Consider the following 25776-nt stretch of genomic DNA (forward strand, 5'->3'; position numbering starts at 1 on the left):
CTAGGAAAAACGGCTGGTATTGATAATGTTAATGCTAAAATTATACAAGATTGCTTTCATGTCATCGGACACAACCTGCTGGACCTGATAAATGAATCATTGCAAACTGGGCACGTGCCGCAAGTTTGGAAGGAATCATAGTTATTCAATTCAAAAAGTTGCTGGAACGATTAAAGCCGAAGAGTTTCGTCCCATCAACATGTTGCACACTTGTTGTTAAAGGCCAGCTACTTATGTATTTAAATAGTAATAACTTGTTAATACCGGAACAATCGGGATACCGGGAGGGTCACTCCTGCGAAACCGCTTTGAACTTGGTATTAGCTACACACTTAAATTTATTCACCGGGCTCAGTAAACGAATTACCGATTTCTCAACAGCTGAGCTCTCGGTAGTCACCTCGGTAATCGATTTCAATTACCGAGGTGTCGGTTCAGCTTCTACGCTAGTGAAATGTCAATAAATACCGAGTAGAACTGTAAAGTTTACTGAGTACTCGGTAAAAATTAATACGGGTGGATCTGTGAAAAGATTGCAGATTTTTGTATTCCGAAATACCGAATAAAATGTAATTTGTAATGCAGTTTCTCATTGAAAAATAAAACACCAAAAATTTCAGTAATAATGATTTATTTACTTATTTCGATTTATTTTCTTTTTTTGTCGTGGAGGCTTCTGCGAAGCATCTTAGTGGCAGATGGGAGTACATGGAGGAGATGAATGAATCTTGAATAACTAAAGCTGTTGTGGCAAAAAAACACTGCCGTAATCTGATAACTGCTAACGGACAGTTCGGTGAAATTGATTTTGAAAATCGATCCAATGGGTAAAAGAAAAAGTGGTGCGCAGTGAGCTCAGCAAATAAGATGTGTCAAGCTGGTAGTTGCGGGAAATAGGTTTGGTCCGAGCACATTGTTCACTCCACTATTTTCACTTTTTTCGGAACGTTCAATTCCTTAGCGCTATGCCACACAGTCGCAAAAGTGGAAATTTCATTATCCATAGAAATTCCTGAAATTTCAGAAATTTAGTAATAAATAACAATTCAAACATTAATACAATATTTATACAATTATTATCAAATGTATTTATACTTACACGCATGCTGATTATTCACAGAATTGAATTTGCACGAACCGTAGTCAGAAACGCAAAGTTAAAGATTTGATTGGAAAACATGGCGTCACATCGAGCATCACGCTTGTTGATCGGAAACTGAGAGCTCCGTAAATAACTTACCGATTACTCAGTAAATGATTAATATGTTTACTGAGCGATCGGTATATTTTTTGACAAGTTTGGTAGATTTTCATAATACGGTGCAGATCGGTAATCTACACTACCGAGATTCAGTATTTCATTTTATTCTGCTGAATCTTCGGCAAAAATTAATACAGATATCGGTAAGATTTTTACATTTTATTGATGACTCGGTTAAAATTTATTTTTACTGGATAAAATCAGTAAAAAATATTACCGAGCTGAAATTTTTGATTTAAGTGTGTAAATGGAAAGAAAGCATAGAGCATAAAGATACGATTGTTGCTGTGTTCTTGGATCTTAAACGCGCTTTTGAGACAATTTCTAGGCCCTTATTGTTGAAAACTTTGGAGCGCTTTGGAATTTCAGGTTCTGCATACAATTGGTTTAAAAGCTATTTGTCTGACAGAACTCAACGGACTGCTTTTAATGATTCTGTATCTCGTCCCATGGAGAACACCCTAGGAGTGCCACAGGGAAGTGTATTGGGGCCCTTTTGTTTATTATGTATATAAATGACATGCGACAGGTTTTACGTTTTGTGATATAAACTTATTCGCAGATGATACTGTGTTATTCATTGCAGCTAGAGACTTAGAAGATGCGATTGAACGCTTGAATGAAGATTTGCATTCTTTAAGTAGATGGTTGAAGTACAAACAGTTGAAATTGAATATTAGTAAAACAAAGTACATGATTATTTCGCGAAATCGTTCAATTGATAATGTCTCGGTGAAAATTGATGAAGAGACACTTGATCGCGTACGGGAAATTAAATATCTTGGCGTGATTATTGATGATAAATTGAAATTTGACCAACATATTGACAATGTCATCAAGAAAATAGCCAAGAAGTATGGAATCCTCTGTCGACTGAAAACGAATTAAATATTGCTAGCAAAATACAGTTGTACAAATCAATCATCTCTCCTCACTTGGACTTTTGCCCTTCCATTTTGTTATTAGCAAATCTGACACAAATATCGAGATTGCAGCGTTTGCAGAATAAGATTATACTTTGATTTTGAGATGTAACAGATTCACTTCCTCAACTTTTTGTTGGATGCTTTGCAGTGGCTCTCGGTGAAGCAAAAGAATTGTGTATTTGACAATGGTGTTCATTTTTAAAGTAATTAACGGATTGCTGCCTCGATATTTGTGTGATCGAATTGAAAGAGGAAGTGACATTCATAGATATAACACTAGAAACGCGGAAGATATAAGAACACCATACTTTTTGCATGGAGCTTCACAAAATTCTTTGTTTTTTAAAGGTATCAATTATTTCAATTCGATGCCTACACATATCAAACGTGCAACGACATTATCACAGTTTAAGAGACTTTGTGTTTCGCACGTAAAAGCTGCCTTTTAAGCAGCTACTTAGTTGACTTTTTATAATTCAATAAATTTTGTATCTTGACGAAGTTTGACCTACGGATTGTTTGTTTGGACAATTGTATTTTACATTTATTGAGGCCATGATAAACTGTTTTGTTCGCCTCGATGATGATGATGGATTTTATATATATTGACGTAATTGTAATCTGACCTTTTTGTGTAGTCTACAAAGTTTGAGTCTCGCGCGCGCGCAAAGCAGATATGGATGATTTTTAAAATTTATGTACAGACTTGCGAATTTTCAACTGTTTGAATGATTCTTCGGATTAGTAATGGGCTATCTGGTAGATTTTTGTTCCCGTGGTTGATACCGAAACTTTTGATATCGACGGAGCGGTAACACAAGTTTTAGTTTTGTTGACGACTTAGATTATTAATTTTATTGATGCTTACGAGTGATAAACGTGGTCTTGTATAAACATGAAACGCGATTCTTGGTGGAACTTTTGAAATCTGTGCGAGAGGTATCACAAGTTTTGCATTTAAGTATAAACTCGAAGTATCACTACCGATGCTTATGAGAATCTGTAGATGAAAACAACAGTTTTTTTTTTAATTTACATTTTTTGCTGGATAGTAATGAAAAGTTATGTAATTCATATCTGCGATGGTAATCAGATCGTTTTTGTTTTTTGCAAATCTGATTAAATTGTTATTATATCATTCAATTAATTATCTTAAAGATAAATCGTCTAGCTCAAACCTTTGTAGGGGTATGTGGCGGGACCATCATCATCATCATTGAGTATAATAAATTCTAGACAAATTATAATTAAAAACTGATTGATGTAGGATAAGGAAAAAGTTCTGAATTACATATTCGGAAGCTTATTTCAATTTTTTGAATATTCTCCAAAAATGTATTTATCATACAGCTTGGAACTTTTTCCGTATCATACTTCAATCAGATTTTAATTACATTTTGTCTAGAATTTATTATACCTAAGCATTTTAAAATGATCTTCCTATGCTGTGCTGTAGGATCTGTCAAAGTTAACAACGTCGTGTATCTTCTTCTTATTTTTACTTGGATTCGTCTGTTAGTTCTGATATTTTTACTGAGTAGGACAAAAATTGAAATTTTTAATAGTTTATCGTAAATAAGCAAATGTTTCAATGAAACTGACAAATTGCTTGAGAGTTTCCGAATCGATTGATATATAGATCTCAAAAATCCATCAAGCGATAAAGGCTCTATTAACGCTCAAAATATTGCATGATTTCGTGACGGTTTCCAATTTTCGATTATGATTTGACACCCAGTATACTTTCGGCCTTTCGGGTAATACGTTGTCCAACGTCAAACTATTTTGTTCGGGTTGATCAAGCTCACGAATCCCTTCAAAAGCTTCATGCTTTCTTCGGAGAAAAAGTAGCATACGTGAGCATACTCTCATTTTATGCTCGAATTTCCCCCCGGCCGCAATAAAAACATCAGCCCACCCAACAGCGAGCTGCTGCGTGGTTTCGGTTTGTCAGTTTCCAACCAGGCCCGGCTCAAAGCTCGAGCCATCAGTACAGTAGCGTTTCAGTTCGGTTTCGTCGCTCTGTTCGGTCGGTTGTGCTCTGAGTTTACTCTCCAGCTTAGCTGCTGAAGTGGTGCAACGTTTCAAGTTTTTTTTTGTGTTTTTGTTCCTGCTGTTGGTGCTTGTGCTATTCCCGAAGTGCTTGTTTTAGCTCTGGTAGAGCGAGCAGAGCTGCTCCCGTGGCAAGTTTTCTTGTTCTTTGCAATCACACACACCGGGGGCGGAGGCTCCGTTGCGTTGGTAGGTAACCAGTCCGCCGTCGCCTTCTCCGTTGGAAACAACAGACCCTAAACACTGACACAGGAAGTAAATCGCTATTTACGCTTCCGCCGTTCCGGTGCGTTTCACCTATTCTTCCGGTGTAGTTTCGGGACTGTTGAGTTTTGCGAAATGTCATAGTTTTGTGCTTCAGTTACTAAAGAATGGTTCAGATTCAGAATTCGTTAAATTAATTAGCGAGCAAAAAAGTGCGAATTTTATCTGTTTTCTCGCTTAACTTTTTATAATGACTAATAAAGAAGAGCTGTAAAATATTTATCCTATTTTATATGTAACGTTAATTACAGAGCGTTTTCAAAATTTTGTTGTACAAATTTTGCTGATCAAATAGAGTGACGAAGATAAATCAGAAATACTACAGTGATAGTGAAAATTCTAGTGTCGAAAATTTGCCAGTGAAAACGAACACAGAATCACGTTATTTAGGTCGAAATCAGTGAAAAATTGTTTCCAGCTGCTGGCGAAACTTTCATAGTAGTTGCTGTTGCTGCTGGTACCGGTTCAGGCCCAGGGGAGATATTGCAGAGAGTACCACTCCAGTTATCCAAATAGAGGGGAAGACTTCCTCCGCTCGATTGCGAAAGGTAAGAAGAGTAATGCACAATCCAGTGCTTCCAAATTTGTTGAATGGGTATCAGTTAATGAAGAAAAGAAACATTGGAAAATTTTGTATGTACTATGTTGTGAATTGTAAGTTTACTGGATATGATTATAATTCTCATCTTAGTAATCTCCAATAGAAAAAATAAACAAATTTATTCACCTAGTAGTGATACTGCCTTACTCGGATTTAGCCATGACCCCATCTGTTTTGTTTCACGATTTTTCCATAATTTTTAAACACATTGATCGACCGTTTTCAAATTCAATTGTGATTAACTAGGATTTGCACACTTTCAAATGCAACTTGTTGCAGGAAAATCGGTTGAAAATTACTATTTGAAAAGTTAACTAATGATTTTTCAGGCTTTTGTGCACACACGGACATTTGCTCAATTCGTCGATTGTTATATATGGGTTTCCTAGCCTCCTATAAAAAGTTTGTTTTCGTAGTGAAATCAAAGCCTTTCGGTAATACTTCGTTGTGCGAGAAAAGCAAAATACAAAAATGCAATTCGTAGAACGGTTACCAATCAATAAATTCTCCCGTTAAAAATTGTATCTTGTTTTATTGTCTACTAGCAGACCCGACGAACTTCGTTTCGCCTAAAATTGATTAGTTCTCGAGTTATGCAGAAATTCCGGTTTCATTTGTATGGGAGCCCCCCTTTCCAAAGGAGGGAGGGGTCTCGAACCATCTTAAGAACCTTCCCCGACCCCAAAAACCTCTGTATATAATTTTTTTCGGAGTCTATAAGGTTCAGACAGACAGAAATTCATTTTTATGTATATAGGAGATTATTGGCTTATTATATGTTCCCTTAGAACATATTTTTGATGCCTCTAAGTAATCAAAATCAATAACTGAAAAAGAAAGGGGTTAAAAATTGTCATTTTTTGCGTTACGTAATTAATAGATCTTCCCTTACTTTTCCGCCTCGCACCTTAATTTTCATAGGTATTCATTAAGCACTTCCACAGTTATTAACTGCGAGGTTTCTAAGCCAAGTTACCATTTTTGCATTCGTATAACACGATGATACTTTTATGCCCAGGGAAGTCGAGAAAATTTCCGTACTTTTCCCGGTGATCGCCAGTTATTTAATTAGTTCTTGTGAATTCAATATATTTTGAAACGTTATTGATGTTATTCAAAACTGTTTTTTTGGAAATGTCGTTTAATGACAATATTTTCATCGGCAGCAAAATAAAAGTCGTTTTGAAAATTTGGTATTGAAGACCAATTCAAATTGATATTATACGCATTATTATGAGATTTTGTTAAATTTAAAGAGCCGCTTGGCTCCGTTCAGTGCAATCCTTTGACATCTACTCTACTCCAGTCGTTTTAGCAGAATAATTAACAGAAGGAATTATTCTACCTATTATTCGCATCTATCCCGACCCGTCGAAGTAGTTACTTCATCAGAGTTTGACTGCCAATTTCTGATTTAAAATCCGGCCTTGCTGTAGATTAGTCGTACTTCTTCGACAATTCGTGTTATTTCGTCCACGGTGTTTCTATTGAGCTTGAGCTTGAGCTTGAGCTTGATGACCGCACAATTCGTAGTTGCTACTCCGTGATTGATCAGAACAATCAAAATTGCACAGGGAACCAATAGTTGGGGCTTGGGATTAGCTGTCCAACCTCAATGTGCACAGATTGAGAGTTCAAGATATTAATGGACCAATAACGGCGCCGGCCACGTCCTTACGGTCATCGGGGAAGGGAAGGAATGTTGGTGTGACATCCGTTGCTACTAGAGACCGAGAACACCTCTGCATCTCCACAGTTGTCACAGGAAGGATTTTGGTTAGTAGGGACAGGGTACGTTATTACATGGATCAGGATTCACCTTGGTAAGTGATGCGATCCATGCAACCATTATTAGTTAAAATTAGAACAACCAATATATCAATTAAACTATTATAAAAAAATACTTACACATGTCGTCATCCTCGATGACGAACTGTACAAAAATAATATAAATGTAAAATGTAATACATATGTATATTTCAAAATATTATTATTCTTACTGAAAGTTCTTATGTGAATCTGATAGAAATATGTGTTACTAGTGTACGTCGACACATGTTGTGACGAACCATTCAATTTTTGTATATTAAATATGGAGTGATCTGATTTTTCTTCGTCGTTGACACCACATAGCCATCGGGACACTACCGCCCCGCAATCCCGTATCCCCTTAGCGAACCCCAAATCAATAACTGCGAAGACTCTAGTTAAAGCCAAGCTACCACTGCACTATGGGGCCTCCCCATGCTAACTAGCGGACAAAAATATTTTCTTCCTTTTTCGAGCTTATAAGATGTTTTTTTATGTTTTCATAGCAATGAAATGTTGTTAAATAACAATTCCAGCCATTTCGCGACTGACTTTTGAAAAGGGCTTATTTCGACTCTTTAATTAAAACTATGTATAAATTTCCAAACGACATCGAATTTTTATTCGCAAAATACCACGAACAAATTGGCAATAACGCTTATTATAGTAAAATATTGAAATTTGAGTTGCTATGAAGGAAAAAAAGACAAGTTTTGAAGCAAACGAGTTTTTTTTAAATCGCGTTTTCTCAAAATTTTGCGCTAGATTTTCCGTGGGAATCTGAAAGTGCACATCCCAAATGTGATCTTCAGCTAAATATCTAAATATCAATGCGGGTAAAAAAGTGGCTGACTTTTCAAGTTGAAAATATCTATAGTCGTCAATGTTTTTTTCGTATTTTGATTTTTAAATTATTTTGTTTCCTTCATGATATCACGATTTTTGTTAGTACAATATGAAAGCTCTTTTAATTATCTTTTCAATGCTATATATAAACCTTGGTATCGTATCAGAAAAAAAACTCTTTAAAAGCTGGTATGAAGTGAAGCAAGATTTTGAATAGAAAAATAAAACCGCTTTTTTTATAACTAATATCTCAAAAACTATAATTCGTAGGGACCTGAAATTTTGGGGTTTTCTTGTTCTGTGTATCAGCTTTCGAAAACTTCAGCACGGTCTTGCTATGCAGCCTCGCATATTACCATAGAAGGCCACAAAACTGCGAGAAAGTGTGCGCGATGCGCATCTATTCACTAATTAACCACATCAACATTTTACAATCATACTTACAAAAAACTATCTGGTTTTATGGTATTTCGCATAAAATAAAATCATGAAACTGCTGACTGATTTCGTAAGAATATAAACTACGTAAAAACAAGCTTCGTAAATACAAATCACAAATGTCGTCTGTTCTCCTTACTAGTGTACAACAAAAAATAAGAAACAAAACCATCAGTTATCTTACCTTTGTTCCTAATAGAATGAATAAATGAGATGAGAAATGATTCTTAGGAAATATACTTATGATATAAATCCCCGACATTAACCAGGTATTCCGCAGCTCAAAGATAAGACATGTGGCCCCGGGCACGCCATGCGAAAGGCGTTGTCTTCTAGTCCGCTACCTTAAATTGCCGGATGGAAAACCTTCTCTGGGCTAATGAATGTTTGTGCCAGCCGCGCGTAATACGAAAGCACGAATAACAACCTGGTTGAGAGATCTCCATCATCAACAACCCACAAGGCGTTAGTATTCCAGTTGTGGAATGTGATGCAAACAAAGACGATATGATAATTTCATAATTTCTTTTTTTTTTCATAAATTTCATATCAAAATCAGATTTGTCTCACCAAAATAAATGTCTTCGCTTCGGACATAAATCCTAAGCCTAGAATATTATCTTCATATTCATAAATATATAATTAGAATAGATGCAACTGTTATATTAACTACACACGGGAAACTCGTTCATCCAGTCACGGACACTTCCCCTCCGCTGAATCCCCCAACCCCACCAAGAACCCACCCATTCCGGGAAAACAAGTGGACCCTCTGGATCCAATGAGAATATCCACTCACCATCCCAAAACGAGCGAAATCCACAGCAAAGTGGAAAAGACAGTAAAGAAAAACCATGACTAAACATGATCTGTAATGATAAAGAAAGTATGAAGTGGTGTGAAAGTGTGTTTCCCAATATCGTGAAGTTGTATAAGTAAATGTTAGCTAATTCTTTGGGAAGTAAAGAATTGATTGTATGCAGTACTGTCAACTCTCAGCTGTCAACATCTGAAATTTCTTGGAATTGAAACAGCTTCATAAATATAGGTAGTCATAAAACACCGCAAAACACTAGTATTGCATTTTGAAAAGCAAAAATACTAATAAAGGAAAAATGGCTTGATCTCACCAACTTTGCGAAACATCGTCCGTTTCCTACGAAGTTTGAAGTTTGTTTTAGGTCGAATGCAGCCATCCAAATTTATCCTTTCCGCCAATGACTAGCGACGCAAGATTTTGACACCAGATCACTTTCTCAAACACACTTCCTTTCAATGCCAATATTATTTTATAACTTTTTTAAGCACACTTCACAAACTATGTAAATAGATTCTATTTAGGTATAATTGGAAAAAAAAAACGGAATTCACAAAACTTTTAGCGACATGTCAGACACACATCTTCACGCGTCGATTGCTTCGATCCGGAAGTTACATAATTCATTTCGTCCACGGTGTTTCTATTGTCTAGAAAGTCATCGACGTATGTTTAGTTGATAACGGCAGTCGCAGCTTCAGGATATTTTTGCTTATACTCACAGGCATTGATATTCTTGACGTGTTGAGCCAAACATGGGGAGCTAGATGCTCCAAAAATTACTACATCCATCACGTAGATGGTCGGAGCATGCGTCGGATCTGACCTGAACAAGAACCGCAATGCCTGTTTGTCGAGTGTTCTTACTAGGATTTGATGAAACATATGCCGCACATCGCCAACTGCCACGTATTGCCGTTGTCGGAACCCACATATCACTTTCAAAAAAAGAATAGAGTTAACAGATCAGGCCCGACAAGCAACATGGAGTTAAATAATTTATCCAACCCGTGCCGCGGCGTCCCAGACGAGACGGACTTTTCCCGGTTTTGAACAATGCCGAGTAGTAGATACCAAACTCGAAGTGAGGTAGAGTTGCGCAGTTCATAGTCAGTAGCTTTGTGAGCATATCCGAGTGCAAGAAACTCATAAATCTGTTCATCGACCTTCTTCTTCAAAGCCTGATCTTTCGAAAGTCGCTTTTCTAGGCAACTTAACCGTCGTTCATCCATCGCTTTACTATTGGCAAAGATTACGGGCTTGATAATATTTGCTTTTGGGTAATTCCAAAAAGTCGCTTTTCTACAGAAGTCCACACTCGAATCTTCCCGATGCAGTACGTTTTTGTTGTTTCCTGCATGATCTAGCGATCGCGTTGGTCTTCAGGGGATTTAAGTCGAGTCAAGTACAAGACACTGAAGTCGACCTCACAGTTGAGGTCGAAAAACGTATCTAAAAATACGCATGCAGTGCGGTGTCTGACGAGCAATTGCATGTGTGAACCATCACTTGATGTGGTTCTCGCACATTTTTGCCACCTTTGCCGCAATTGGTTCTCTCTTCCTTCTTTTTCGTTTATCCTGCGTCAAAGTGAGCGTTGATGAACCCTCCTTAAAACATATGCTCCTACTATTCACTAAAGACTTTCAGCGAGGTTCCTGGTAATTTTTGGGCGTGAAGTCCCCAATCTAGACGTAGATTAGGTGGTAGCTTCCTAACTAATTTCGACAACAACATTGGATTCGATAAGTGGATATGAAGCTGTGCTCCCTCGACGTGAGTAACCAGATTCTTGACCTCTCTACCAAAGGTTATCAGGGTATCAAGCTTGTTAGCATTAGGATGAGGAGCATTTCTTATTTTCACCAGTAAGCAATGTAACAGTAGCTCTGGTCTGCCACATTCATCACGCAGAGTATTGATGATTTCAGGGATTACAGCTGGCAACGTCAAAATACTTTGTACTTTGTCTCGAAGCATGCGTCGGATCTGACCTGAACAAGAACCGCAATGCCTGTTTGTCGAGTGTTCTTATTCCGTGTATAGTAGAAAATCGAAAATTTGTTTTCAATAAAATGAAATATCTGCAGTTATCAGACGTCGCAACTCATTTCTGATTAGTGCGCATGATAGTACATCCATGCGTGCATGATGCGCACTACTAATGAAATATTTCAAATTGTCGCGACTCGCGTCGCAGCGCGAGTGCTCAATCGCGCGGTCCGGTTTGGTGGCGGCCCGACAATACTAGGATTTGATGAAACATATGCCGCACATCGCCAACTGCCATGTATTGCCGTTATCGGAACCCACATATCACTTTCAAAAAAAAAGAATAGAGTTAACAGATCAGGCCCGACAAGCAACATGGAGTTAAATAATTTATCCAACCCGTGTCGCGGCTTTCCAGACGAGATGGACTTTTCCCGGTTTGTAAGGATTTTGAACAATGCCGAGTGGTAGATACCAAACTCGAAGTGAGGTAGAGTTGCGCAGTTCATAGTCAGTAGCTTTGTGAGCATATCCGAGTGCAAGAAACTCATAAATCTGTTCATCGACCTTCTTCTTCAAAGCCTGATCTTTCGAAAGCCGGCAACAACATTCCGCGAATGAACCGCAACGACCTTCGTATTTACATACGGTGGCAACCGCAGCTCACCCGCAACAAGTTTCCTGCCGGGGTGAGCGGGGTGTTCGCAGCATGACAGGGTCTCTACTGCAGACGTTGGTTTTGTTCATGACGCCACCACCGCTGCAGCTTCGACATAATCTGTCTAGCTGCCGTGTTCACACCATTCCATATAACTTCATCCCGGCACATCTTCTCAATGAGGTTGTCCGGGGTTGTGTCCAAGCCGCTGATAAGCAGCATGTCACGTTGTTCAACATCAAATCGCGGGCATGCGAACATCACATTCTCTACCGATTCCTCTACATGAACTTCTTAAAGCAGCCACGTTCAGATAACACCTGTGTTAGGTGGAAATTTACCTGACCATGTTTTCTATTCACCCAGTGTGACACCTCCGGAATCAGTCTGTGGGTCTAATGACCTTTGACTGCAGTGTCCCATGCTCTTTGCCATTCGAGCAGCGAGGCTGCACTCTTGACACGTCGCACTTGCACCACGTTTCGGTCGTTAAAGCACTCCACATCCTCCTCCAGCAGGATGTCTATCAGCATTATACCAGCTATGACGCACACCGCGTCATATGATATGGTGCGGTATGCGCTTACAACCCGCAAACACATCTGTCGATGTACTCTGATAAGTTTCTTAACATTGTACTCGGCTTCTAGTGCCACGGACCATGCTGGAACGCCATATCGAATAATAGACAACGCAACACCCGCTATCAATTTGCGTACCTGACTATGCACCGCCGATCTGTTGGACATCATTCGCGATAGGGATTTAATCGCTAATGAAGCCCTTTGGCATGCATAATCGACGTGACTCATGAAGTTGATGATCATCACACCCAGATGCTTTAATGACCTAACGGAGTTGACTGTGTAGGTCCCAAACCTTATCTTCGCCTGCTGCAACCCATGGTGGTTATGCACGACCACGACCTCTGTCTTGTGGTGTGCTATGGATAACCTCCTCGAGTTGAGCCATTCCTCGACCTTGCCGATTGCATAGGAAGCTTTGAGCTCAACTTCCTCGAGAGTGTCACCAGCTACCTCTAGCATTACGTCATCCGCAAAGCCTTCTATCTTCACACCGGCCGGGAGACTTAAGCGTAATACTCCATCGTACATGACGTTCCACAGAACCGGTCCGAGGATCGATCCCTGTGGAACACCGGCTGACACTACCATCGATTGCTGCCCATCGACAGTGTCGACTAGCAATACCCTGTTTTGAAAATAACTTTTCAGAATTCTACACAGATAATCCGGGACTTTCAAGCGGTGCAAAGAGTCAGCTATAGCTGCCCAGCTCGCATTGTTGCAGCTGTTCTTTGTCTCGAGCACTGCCAATCAAGCTCTTTTGTAATTTTCAACTGGCTGTATTCCACACATCGCTGTAGTAGTTTCGAAGGCATTGATGAACAACTCCAAAGGGTCTCCACAAAATTTTGGTAATTCTCTGGATACTACCTGGCGTGCTGCGTGGTTAGTATTCCACTCATGACATCATTGGAAACTCGGTCGGAAACTGAGGGGCAGACGTTGGTGGTTGTGGACACACACTCCTAACTGTACTTGCGATGCTTGACTTGTTGGTAAAAACGTCTGATACTGATTACCGGACACCGGTATGAAAGTAGAAGGACTTGGAATAGGGTATCTGGTGCAGTTTGTCAGATGAGCATAGTTTGAAAGAACGAGATTGTTAATCGCAGTAGTATCAGAGTAATGGTTGCCTGGTAACAGATGTTGGCCGTTCGTAAAACATTTGTCTTCGCTTTGAGCCCATCGTTCCTGCACTGGGCCAAATTGAACTGTTTGTGTGGGTAAGCTGCGACTGAAATTAAGAGAAATTTGCTGCTGCGATAGCGATTGCTGAAAATTCTCGTTTGACACTGCAATTTAACCTCCAAAGTGGTCATCCGTAGGTGTTGAACTACTCATGGAAGGTTGGTTGCTAAACACAGGAGACTCCACAATCCTTGACTGAATCGTCGGTTGGAGTTGCCGTGCAGAACGACCTGATGAATGTTGGTCCCAATGGCCATGACGGTAGTTGATTTGCTGCTGTGCTGAAGATTGTGGTACATCGAAATGTACTGACTGAATTGCAGTAACGGGCATGTGCCGGTTCGCATTTGACAAACCCGTTTCGTGCACTAGTTGGCTCGACGCTTGCTGCTGATATTTATTGTGTCCTGTAAGGCCGATGACCTACAGCGTTCGCGCACGCACACGCGTGAGTATGTCATCGGCCTAATTGACGACACCACTGTGTGTGCAATGACGTAGGCCCTGCGCAACGACAGATTGAGTATCCCGCGTGAATTTTTCAAAAAAATCTCGGGAAAAATGCGGGACTTTTAAAATGGGAATAAAGTGGTCACTCTGGAATTATTTATGAAAACCTTCCGGAATTCTTCAAGAAAATTCATCTAAAATATATTTAAAGTAAATATTAGAAAATATTGCGAAGGAATTTTGGAACGCATTCCTAGTAGATTTTTTGATGGAATTTTTGAAGAAATTTCCAAAAGACTTTATAAAACGATTTCCGAAGTAATATCTAGAGGAGCTTCGGAAGGAATTCTTAAAAGAATTTCAGAAGGAACTCTTGAAGTCTATTTGATAGAAGAATTACTGGAGGGATTAATGGAAAAACTTAAGAATGCCATAAATTTCTTCTAGAATTCTTTCTGAAATTATTTTAGAAATTCATACGGAAATTCCTTTATGATTTTTTTTTGGAAAACCGTTTTTTTAGAATTTTGAATGTTTGAAGAAATTTCCAGCAGAAATTTCGAAAAATTTAATGGATTTTCCGAATTTTCCATAAGGATGGAATTTAAAACGGAAAATAATTGATGTACTAGTTTTCAGTCGAATACCTGAAGGAATTCTCGTCAGAATTCCATAAATAATTTCCCACTGATTTTTTGAAAGAGTTTAAAAGAAAATTCCGAAAGATTTTTTACTTTAGGTTTTTTTTTGCTTCAAGGTTTTATACAAAAGAGTTACAACTGGAAGCATTGATGCTATATTGTATGATTTTCTCAGTCTGATTTAGTCAAAACGATTAGTTTTGTTTTTTAGATACAACCAGGGGCGTCTCGTCGACTTTTGGTACACCTCTTCTACCAGACTGCTAAAAAAATATGCATCAAGTTAAGTGGTTTCGAATATTATATTACAACCTTTTCTTGTACAACTTAACCAAATATTAGAAAGAAAACAACAATTTCAATAGAAAAGATTTACAAAGCAAAGCCGTCCGAAATTTAACTCGATAACAGTGGACGATAACTGAATATAGCTCAGAATAGAGATCATTCAAATCGGCTCTTTCCACCGTTTGAGTGCACAGGACCCATCGTCACTAGCATTTAAAAACTCTCACATATTTTGTTGTTAAGAAAGATATTTAATTAAGCATTATCAGTATCATCATTTAATCCGGCCCAGATTGAGTCCACATCAAGAAGTTGACATGAGTTACTTTTAGAAACTGAAATGTTTGCCAGCTATTTGATTTTTCAAACTTAGTGAAAACTATACCTTTCCTCTATGTTGATTAATTTTGATTATTCGAAAAAAAAAAGCATTATTCGATGTATTTTTTTAAACTCAAACATTAATTTAATATTGTTCTTAATACTGAATTGTTAATGATGCAGTGCTCCAACCGAGTATAACCGGAGGTATGTCACGTCGTTGATTGTTCTCGCAACGCGTCGAACGGGTTGGAATCCTGCGCAACATTGGCGTATTGATGTTTCATGAAGGAGAAGAAGCAGAAAGACGATAATCGAACAAAATCTCCACGGGAAAGCATACGAAAAAGTTTTTAAAACTCTTCTCAAAAATTCTAAAAGCAATTTAATTTCAAACGGTAAGCAGTACGGGGTTGGATTTTTCTTATACTGTGTATTAAATGTAATATCACAAAATGAAATTTCGAATAGAAATATTGTGTTTATTATAGAGTAGAAGAAAAGTCCAACCCGCTGCTTACCGTTTTTAATTAAATTGTTTTCGAATTTTTTAGAAGAGTTTTAAAAACTTCTTCGTATGCTTTCCAGTGGAGATTTTCTTGATTATCATCTTTCTGCTTCTTCTTCTTCATGCAACATCAAAGTGCCAATAGCATGCGAAAAAGGATGATGTGAGGAAACGAAGAAAGCTGACAACGCTCACGCTGTTTCTTGGTCGCGATGTTATGGCTTTCGGGTATGAGATATGGTTGCTATTGTTGCGTTTGGTGACGACGATCAATAGGAGAAAAAACTAAGCATACCAATGACTGTCATGACCAATGCCAAGCCTAAATTTAAGTAGGGGAAATGTTCCGATCTCCATCTCACTGTACATAAAACTATGTCCATTTAGAATCCGGAATCATTTATTGTATTGCAGCGGCACGGAAAGTGACCGCTGCAAGAATTCTTTTACAGCGGTTTGTCTACCTAGGCGCCCACTTGCTGTGGTATAAATTTCACAAAGTTTCGTGCAGCGTGTCAAAAAAACGGATGATTTTGGCAAGGGATATGCAACTGTGGGGCAAAGACCTAAGTGTTTGTGACGAATAAGACGATGGACTCGAAGCTGTACAAGGAGGAATGTCTCAAAAACCGCGGTCGACCTTCCATAAAGCCCATAAAGGTCCCGTGATGTTTTGGCCAGATTTGGCGAATTGCCACTACAGCCGGGAAGTCATCCAGTGGTACCGCGATAATAACGAAGATTTTATCGATAGAAACATAAATCCACGCAACTGCCCACAGCTCCGGCTCATCGAGACATTTTGGGCAGTAATGAAGCGGAAGCTTAAGAAAAGTGGAAAAACAGCTCGGGACGCGACTCTGATGACCAAAATGTGGAACAAATGTGCCAAGGAAGTTGACTCCGGAGGTGTGCAACTTTTGATGAGAGGAATAAAGAAGAAGGTGCGAATTTTCACTAGAAACAAGAAGATTTTTTTTGTATCAATAATTTTTCCTCAAAGTACAGAGAATTACCCTTGTTTTGATGTATTAACCTTATTTGTACGTCAATCCGTTACCGAGATACAGATGATTTTATTATTCCGGATTCTAAATGGACATAGCTTTATATCCATCTCATCGCTAAACAAAGAAATACGGCACCAAATTCGTTGCTTCTTTTTGTCAACATGCGTGCTCACTGCTGAAAAAAATCACAAAAATAATAAACAAACCAAATTCCTTCCCATTGCTTTGTTTTTGATGGGATTGAAATAGGAGCTATGAGATGAAGTGCCGTTCCCCTATTCAATGTTATCAAATATGCATGCACTCCCCCACAATTATGGAATACGTTTGCCAAAAAGCAATGATTTCACAATCAAAGTTACTATTTCCATTGGTAAATGAATCAGCAATATTAATAAGCTACCTATCAACCCATGATACTGTTAACTGCTTTAAAGGCTTAAATAAAGCAATTTGATTAATCCACCTAGCGTTGGTGGTGCCTTTCTCGTATTTAGTTAAGACACAAACCTTATATGGTGCTTATATGGTCCGATGTACCATTTTCTTCATAACTTTTAAACGCAATGACCGATCGTTATAAAATTCAATAGTGATCAACAAGGGCTTGTCTCCTGTCGAATGAAACTTGTTGCGAGAAAATCGGTTGAAGATTACTATACGAAAAGTTGTCTAATGTTTTTTATAGCTTTTGTGCACACACATACATACACACATACACACACACATACACACGGACAGACAGACATGTGCTCAGCTCGTCGAGCTGAGTCGATTGGTATATAATACTATGGGTCTCAGAGGCTTCTATAAAAAGTTCGTTTTCGGAGTGAAATGATAGCCTTTCGGTACAACTTAGTTGTACGAGAAAGGCAAAAATGATTTAATTATAAGAAAAATATGATCGTGATCTCGACAATATTTTCCCTATATAGTTAAGTCTTTCCTATATAAATCGATTCCCAATCATTTTTTTGTCGACCACCAAATCAAAATCTATAACTGTATGTTACTGTACTATTGCAGCAATTGCATTGGCAGAATGCTCGAGTTTGTAACTAATATTTGCATAAAAACAGCGTTGTATACATTAGCCGCCATCTTGAATACAAAAGGCTACATAATAATATTATGGTTATTTGCTATCGATTGAAAGTTCATAAATTTCCTCATATTCAAACTTATTTTATGTTGGATATCACAAAGCGGATCGAAAGCTGAAATTTGACGGAAACTTGACGAAAACTTTGGAAAGAAAATGGAAATACCAGGGATTTTTTTTAAATTGTGTCGCCAGCCTGAAAAATTTACAAGACTGACTATATCTTCTTCTTCTTCTTCTCCTTCTCTTCTATGGCTCTTCATTCCAACTGGAACTTGGTCTGCTTTTCAGCTTTTCAACGCACCGATAATCGATCTCGCCATCTGCGGATTGGCAATTGTACGCCTTTGCACGCAAGGCTGGACTGACTGTATATTTATTCATAATCTACTCTGTACAACTAGTAGCCATTTTTTTGGCGTTTAAATATTCGATAAAAGCATGAGTAAAACTTTTGATGATACATTTTCTGTGTTTTTCCAGTTTGCCTTACAAGTGCACTGCCGGTACTTTCATATTATGGTTGCAAATCGCGTTTTTAATGGAAAACTTAAAAAAAAATCTAATAAACTCAAACATGCTGCGATTTTGTTGAAATAATGCATACTTGTTACTCATTCAGTGAGTTTACGTAATACGATTTAGGTCAACGGAAAATGAATCGAATTTTGAGCAATCAGCTTATATAAATTCTTGATACGACTGGCATGCGGGTATTTTCAATATGGGAAAAGTTTGTTTTGGTATTTTTTCACACTTCCCCGAACAAAGTCTCATTTTTTATCATATGTATTATTATGGTATAATTAAATGTCATTCAAGCAGTTAACTCGAAAGTAATGAAAACCCAAATGAGACATTGACCAATTAATGATCAAAATAAACCTGTATTTAGTCATTGCAGATAATAATGTATGTAATTCGTTGCACAAATAACTGTGTGTGTTGGAAAATTAACAGATTCGTTAGTTTGCATATAAAATATCAGTGGCGTTTCCCTAACCTCAATGTACCTGTGCACTGGACTTAAATTTAAAGAATTTTTGTGCGAAAATGTATAGAATAACTAGATTTCGATTAGTTTAAACAACTCTGATTATTTTATTTTCCATTCGGGCTTTAGAAATATCCAAATTTGCATTTTTTGTATCAGTGCACAGGTAAAAAGTGAGGTTACGCGACGCCACTGTAAAATATGCAAAAAAACACTCATTTGCCAACACTGCTGACAGTGCTTCCCAACTCAGCAACATAATGAATTATTGTTTCCAAGAACCATAAATCCTGCTTTTTTCGATGGGAGAGCTCGCGCGAAAGGAATACGAACATAATAGAAACCCCAAAATTTCCACTTGAATCGCAATGAACTGAGCGCTGGTTGGCGTAAAGTTTGGGAGTAACCGCGAAATTCAGGTACAATAACAGATGATGATGATGAGTACACTATTCAAGTTTGGAAATTCGAGCTCACGCCAACCGCCCGACGAATCACGAGTAGTGCTTCTGCGTAACGGAATCCAGCAACTGCAAGTGGAAGCATATGGTTTTGGAATTCTCCTCTGCTACACAGGAAACGGCTACCAGACAAAAGTCGAATGCTTGAATACCTCTGCGCGATAAACGCGTACAAGCTGAGTCACAAGCGCGGTGTTCATTCCATCCAAAGTTTGATTCCGCACGTTGTAATCGGATCTCTTTCTCTCTAATTAAACTGTGGTTCTTTGGACTGCTATTTTTTTTTATATTGTAGCCACATAGGAGCGCTATTGGCTGCCTTTCAGACGTGTACCCAACCCAAAGGCTGGTATCTTATCTCGTGGTTTTCTGTTCTCCATCATTGTGGTGCCAACAGACACGTTTGATGACGTGAAATGGGGCCATCGTCAAATGAATGATAAGACGATAATAATGTGGCACTGTCGGAAGAGTCCGAAACTGTCAGTTGTGTAGAATCAACATGACAATTTACAAGTGTCTCGGTGGCGAAGCACGTATGATAAAACCCGCTCCTTCCAACTCTTAACATAGTGAGTTTAAAATTAAATTGGGTTTTGAGCGGTTATAATAATTTTGGATATAAATTAGTTCTTTTGTGTTTTGATCAGGAGTATCAAAAATTTATTCACCAGTAGTATAAAAAATAATCACAAAATGGATGTCTTTCGATATGTCATCAGAACAGCCTTCATGATGCTGCATTGCATCATTAACTCAATGATCTTTACTTGTACTAAGACGTGAAGTCTCCAATTCATTCAGTACACTCAGGTTGCATAGGTTGATCCGAAAAGCGAATTCAAATTTCTCGATAGAGACGAGCCAGCGCTGGGCTTGAAAGTCAATAATAAAGATTTGAAAAACATGCTTGATGGTTTCGATGAAAGTCAATTCTTTGAGTTGCTTCGGAAGAAAAAGGCTTGCGTATCGCTCGTGCAGATTTGAGTTTCCCCATTGAGAGTCGAACTTTCTCAGAGTTGTCCAATTCCTTGACATCCTTATTATATAGTTTCATGTACCGGGAGTACCAATTATCGAACGTGCACCCCTCTTCTGGGGCATATTGGAGCTCAGTTAGGCTACTGGCCAAAGAATCTACAGCAATGTATTCACGAGACAGCTTCTTAAAACAAAATTGCGTTGCCGATACTTGCTCTGGCAAAATCAAGAAAAAAGTGTGATTTGGATTATTTTTTAAGTCAAACATAAGTACAGTATTTAAATTAATTTATGATATTATTCAAACATTTTTCACTGACTCAGTCACTCACATATGGCATATAGGGCGCTGCAGCAGCAACACACTTCACTCGCATTGTGGCATCGACACCCTATAACTCGGATCTTTATTTCGCCTTAAACTACATGGGCGGTACTAGCAATTTTAGGATTGAATTAAAACAATGCAAACTACAAGCAAAGCGCGGATTCATCCCACAACAAACTGCAAAATGTTTACATAACATTTAGTTCGAACGTGCATCAATCATCAAACACTACGCTGAGGGTTGGGAGCTGCTCGTTCGCTGCACCACCAGTGGCCCTCCTGATGCCGTTCGCTCATCTCACACGTTCGAAACATCATCGCCGCGCCGCCGTTGCACACATCTCGTGAAGATGTTACATATCCGCATGTGGGAATGGTTTTAATTCACATTGTACGAGTGCTGTTACGTTGTTGCGCAGTCAGTCGGTTAGTGTTATGAACAACAACAATATCCAAGTCAATAAAACTGAAGCTGAGGAACCGCTCGTTTCGTATGCTGTAGTACCGAGCTGGAATGCGTAGAGGTACTCAGCTGGGTAGTTTTAATCAGCGCCACAAACGACGTAACCTGTTGTTTATGATTGATAATGTCTCACTGGTCGTTTTTTTATATATTCAGATGAGATGATTGTTTGCAATTTTGATTAGCAGTCTGCCACGGGGTAATGAATCATAGTTGTCGCATAAGTAGGGTAAATACTCCCATAATAATAACAGCCCGTATATTATTCACAACCGTCGATCAACCAAATTAAAAATCAATTCAATTACAATATGACAATAATGTATAATAACAATAATGTACACAATAATGAATGGAACACATTCTTCATTGTTTGAAATATTTTTTAATGTTTTGTTTAAGTAATGTTTTAGTTCACAAGATATGATGCGCTGCTTGATTACTACTAACAGATACATCTGTTTTACGACATTGTTTTCTACTCAACTTCTGCTAAAACAAATGTATCCTTTTGAAATTCACTTCACAACTCAGAAAGCACATTACATTTTCACATTTTCAAAAAAACACGCGTTTTCCGTAAGGTATCGTTAGGTTTTATTCGAACAACGTCTCGAATATCCTTGTCAGTATTCCAAACTGTTTACATGGCTTGGAGTATCCTCAAAGATTGATGTTTAAATTTTGGCAATTTCATGTACTAATCGGACACTTAATTTTTTTAACCGGGATCTCAGCAAAATGGTCAACTTTTACCGAGATTCGCACAGCCGTGCCCCAGCAAACATGTTTTTTGCCGAGATTTCTGTCAAAATAGCTGGAAATCAGCAAATAATTTGCCGAAAATCAGCTAACAAACATCATTTTTGCCGGAATATTAGTTATTTATTTTGCTGGCGCACGGCTGTGCGGATTTTTGCCGAGCAGCAGAAATTTTTTTTTTTTCCTTGTCGGGTATATTTTATTACTGCGACCATTTTTTTGATCTATTGTAATATATTTCCCTTTTTTCTTGCTATGTCATTATGGCGTATCGCTATTGGAAGTGATCGTCATTGTTTGACTAACAGCTTCTAATTAACACGGCTCAGCTTTTAGAATGGAATGCACCACCGAATTGGGAGTTGTTCTGCCAAGCTCAAGTGGTTCTATAAACCCCTTTGTGAAGAACTTCGTTTGTTTGTAAAATTTCCGGACAACGGCATAACAACTGTTCTGAATCTTCTTTTTCTGTGTCACAGAAGCTACATAGATCATTCTGAAGTTTCCTATAAGCTTCAAATGATATCGATTCGGACAATTACTTGTAATGAGACTTGTATAAGTGCTTAGGTCCCTTTTAGATTATTATAAAATGATGCGAGCTTTGGAAATATTTAGAGTGATAAAACGTTTCGATTATCTTGCATTAGTTGCGTTCCTAAAATTGGTTTCTATTTTCATAGATTCCCATACCTTCAGCTCCATACGAAGAGAAGAAGTTGGTAAGCTGCAAAAGGTTCGGGTCCTGTAAACCGACTTGATGATCCGAGTCTCGCCAGCATATCGGCTTTTTCGTTACCATCTATTCCACAGTGTCCTGGAACCCAATATAGATTGACTTGGTTCCGACAAGACAATTTTGGAGGGACTGAATGCATTCCCAAACTTGTTTTGAAGTGCATGTTGCCGACTTCAGAGCATTCAAAGCTGCTTGGCTGTCGGACATTATGCATATATTTGAGTGTCTGTAGTTCCTACGCAAACATATTACAGAACACTCTAGAATTGCGTGAACTTCCGCTTGGAATACGGATGGCCAACTTCCCATGGGAATCGATATGTCTATCCCAGGGCCAGTAACTCCTGCTCCCACATGGTTGTTCAATTTTGAACCGTCAGTATAAAACGTAATTGATCCTGAACGAAGTGTTGGTCCTCCATTCAACCATGTATTGCGCCCAGGATCAATTACTTTGAATAGTCTATTGAAATTGTATTTTTTCTCCATCCAGTCCTCATTGTTTATTACTAGGAGTTTATACTGAAGTTTTTAGAATGCTAAAAAGACCCCTAAGGTCACCCCCCAAAAGGGTTTCGGAACTTCTTATCCCCAACGCCATCTTTTTCGCCTCTACTTGTTCAAATTGATGCAGAGGAAGCATGTACAGTAAAGCATTTAGTGCACTCGATGGTGTACTGCTCATTGCACCTGTAATTGAGATAGTCGCTAATCGTTGAAGTTTTTCGAGCTTCATCTGAGCACTCTTCTCTTTCGTCTTTGGCCACCAGACCAACGAACCATAGGTAATTCTTGGTTTTACTACACACTTAAATTTTTCCACCGATCTCGGCTGTGCAAATCTCGGTTTAAGTTCGTTTGCTGGAATATCGGCTGAATGAACGTATGTTCACGGTGGCTCCTTTGAGTGCCGCAGTAAACAAACTAATTTTTCAGCCGAGTTATCGGCAGTAAGTCACGAACCGAGCGCTCGGCTGTGCGGATCTCGGCAAAATAATCAAAATATGCCGAGCTGAACTGAGTGTGTATAGCTGAATATATCCAATGGATCATTTTCGGCTTAAGTCCCCATTTCCTACCAAAAGTTCGTTTACTAATCCATAGAGCATTTGTCGCTTTATTAATGGCGTGTTCTAAATGCATGTTCCAGTTAAGTTTGCTATCAAGAACTACGCCAAGGAATTTGACTGTATTTGAAAGTTCCAATCGTGTACCTTTCAATATCATGTTGTTTAGTGAGAATTTCCTCCTACGCGTGAAGGGCACAATAGTGCAGCAGAAATAAAAACTAAGTATGTAGTGTTGCTGATGGAGAATGACGAGTAAGTTTTGAAAAGGGCGGAACACAACCGTTTTTTTAAGTTTTCAAAAATTAAATCTGAAATATCACGAAAACGGCAATATTTGCTTAGGAAGAAAATATAATTACCAGCTTTTTTGTTCAAAATTCGCCCAGGAATCATAATTCGGTGTCAAATTTTCTTGGAAATAGTATGTTTCAAAAATTATCCAAATATGGCTTCTTCAATTTTTTTTATTAATTTTTAACTTCTCCATCGATCTGATGTCGTAAAAATTTGGCGAAAAAGTAAATGTGGGATTTTGATATATTTCAAATTTTTCATTATTTATCGATTTTTTTCAGGGTAAAATACTTTTTTTGGCCAGTGTAATATTTTCTTCATAAAGTCCTTTCGGTTCCCTACAATTCGTTCTCAGACAGTATTTTCGTACAATAAACGGTTTCCGAGTTACATTTTTTTAAAATTAATTTGTTCGAAAGCGCATACGACTTTTTTTATAAAATACTCGAGATTCGATTTTTTTTCTAAATTGTTAGAATATGGTCAGTCTTCTTTGCCGAAAATATGTGTACAATCATCCCAATTAAAGACACACATGTGCTAAAAATTTGCTATTTACGTGTCATTATGCGTGGAATAGGGTGTCAAAAAAAACACTACATTCAAAAAGTCATAGTGCTCAAACCTTATATGAAAGATTATCGTATCTGGAGCATTTCTGTAAAACAACCCAAAATTCTTAAAAATAGTTAAGAGGTTCTGACAGAGCAATTTTTGAAAAAAAAACTTTTTTTGCACCTATTGGGTATGTTTATCACATATTAATCACTTTTTTAATGATTATTTTTTTTATATTTCTGTGAACCAGAATGAGTATCTTATACGTTAGTTCAGTTGGTATTATGCAATTAAGTGGCCTCTAGAGCCAAATAAATGTCACAAAAATGCAATTTTTTCGACAATTTTCGCAGAAATTTACCTCGTGTCCGTGAAATATTTTTTTCTCGTACATTGTCAACCATTATTTAAGAAGTATTTTTTATAAGGAAAGTTTTCGTGCAAAAAACTCAAAGGTGCAGCCCAATCGGGTTGTACACAAAGGTGACGAAGGACTACGTAGCTATACGAAATGGAGGGTATTTTTCATCATAATTTGTGTAAATTTATTAGCATTGTGCAAACTGCTCGGAGGTCAACCGAATAAAGAAACTGAAAGTAGCTCCCATTTGGATGAACGAGCCATGGAAAAGGAACGACTCATCGGCCGTATCGCCATTGAAGCCACTCGCCTATCTTTCAGTGGATATCATCAGAATCCTAGAAGACATTATGCTCAAAAATGTCCGGAATAAAGGAAAAATAAGCAAAATCGGAGGTGGCGCGTAACCAAACACAAATATATTTATTTGCAACGTTCGACTTCCGCCCGCGATGGAAGCGTGCATGCATCGTTTTCTATAGCGCTGGTGGCAAAGTGAGCGGGACTTCAAGAATAAATTACAAACAGTCCTTTTCAGGACTTAAACTATTTATCCAAGAAGAGGTTTTGACCGTTGAAAAAATTGTTAACCCAGACAAACAGACTGTTCGGCTTTTTAAACGACAATGACGATTTTGGAAAGATTTATTGTTTTTAATAATACGCCATTTGAAAAACTAAGGCAGCTAAACGACATTTTCCACTAAGGTGGCGTCTTCATCGATTTGGCCGTCGTCGACGGAAAGTGAAATTTTCTGGCAAGATTATTTCATTTTGTTTCGTTAGTCATTAGAAATGATATCGATTTTCCGGGTTACCATCGTTTGGCGACGACAGAAAGTTGCCCTTTGGTAGCACAACCACAAGCGCGCGTCGGAGGGAGATGATGCAATAAGTTTGTTCAAATGGATGGCGTCAGTAGCAGTCAAATGGAATTTCCTCACAAGATTTTGATTTGTTGTTGAGGTTGAATGACGGACTTCCACCACCAATTCGATGGTTT

The 25776-nt window shown here is 38.2% G+C and overlaps 1 protein-coding gene across 4 annotated transcripts in view; it reads left to right on the top strand.

Annotated features, from left to right (window-relative positions):
• The first annotated feature begins 4179 nt into the window (after positions 1–4179).
• Positions 4180–25776, top strand: part of LOC134205686 (myosin heavy chain 95F) — a 121313-nt gene continuing 99716 nt past the window's right edge. For 2 of the 4 annotated variants that reach the window (XM_062681202.1, XM_062681200.1), the window contains exons 1-2: positions 4181–4428; positions 4755–5051. The gene's annotated coding sequence lies outside the window, so the exon portion shown is untranslated. Of the gene's footprint in view, positions 4433–4754; positions 5052–25776 lie in introns of all 4 variants that reach the window. The other 2 variants (XM_062681203.1, XM_062681201.1) reach the window with 2 other exon arrangements.

The sequence above is a fragment of the Armigeres subalbatus genome, chromosome 1 (genome assembly GCF_024139115.2).
Source record: "Armigeres subalbatus isolate Guangzhou_Male chromosome 1, GZ_Asu_2, whole genome shotgun sequence".
Lineage (NCBI taxonomy): Eukaryota > Metazoa > Arthropoda > Insecta > Diptera > Culicidae > Armigeres > Armigeres subalbatus.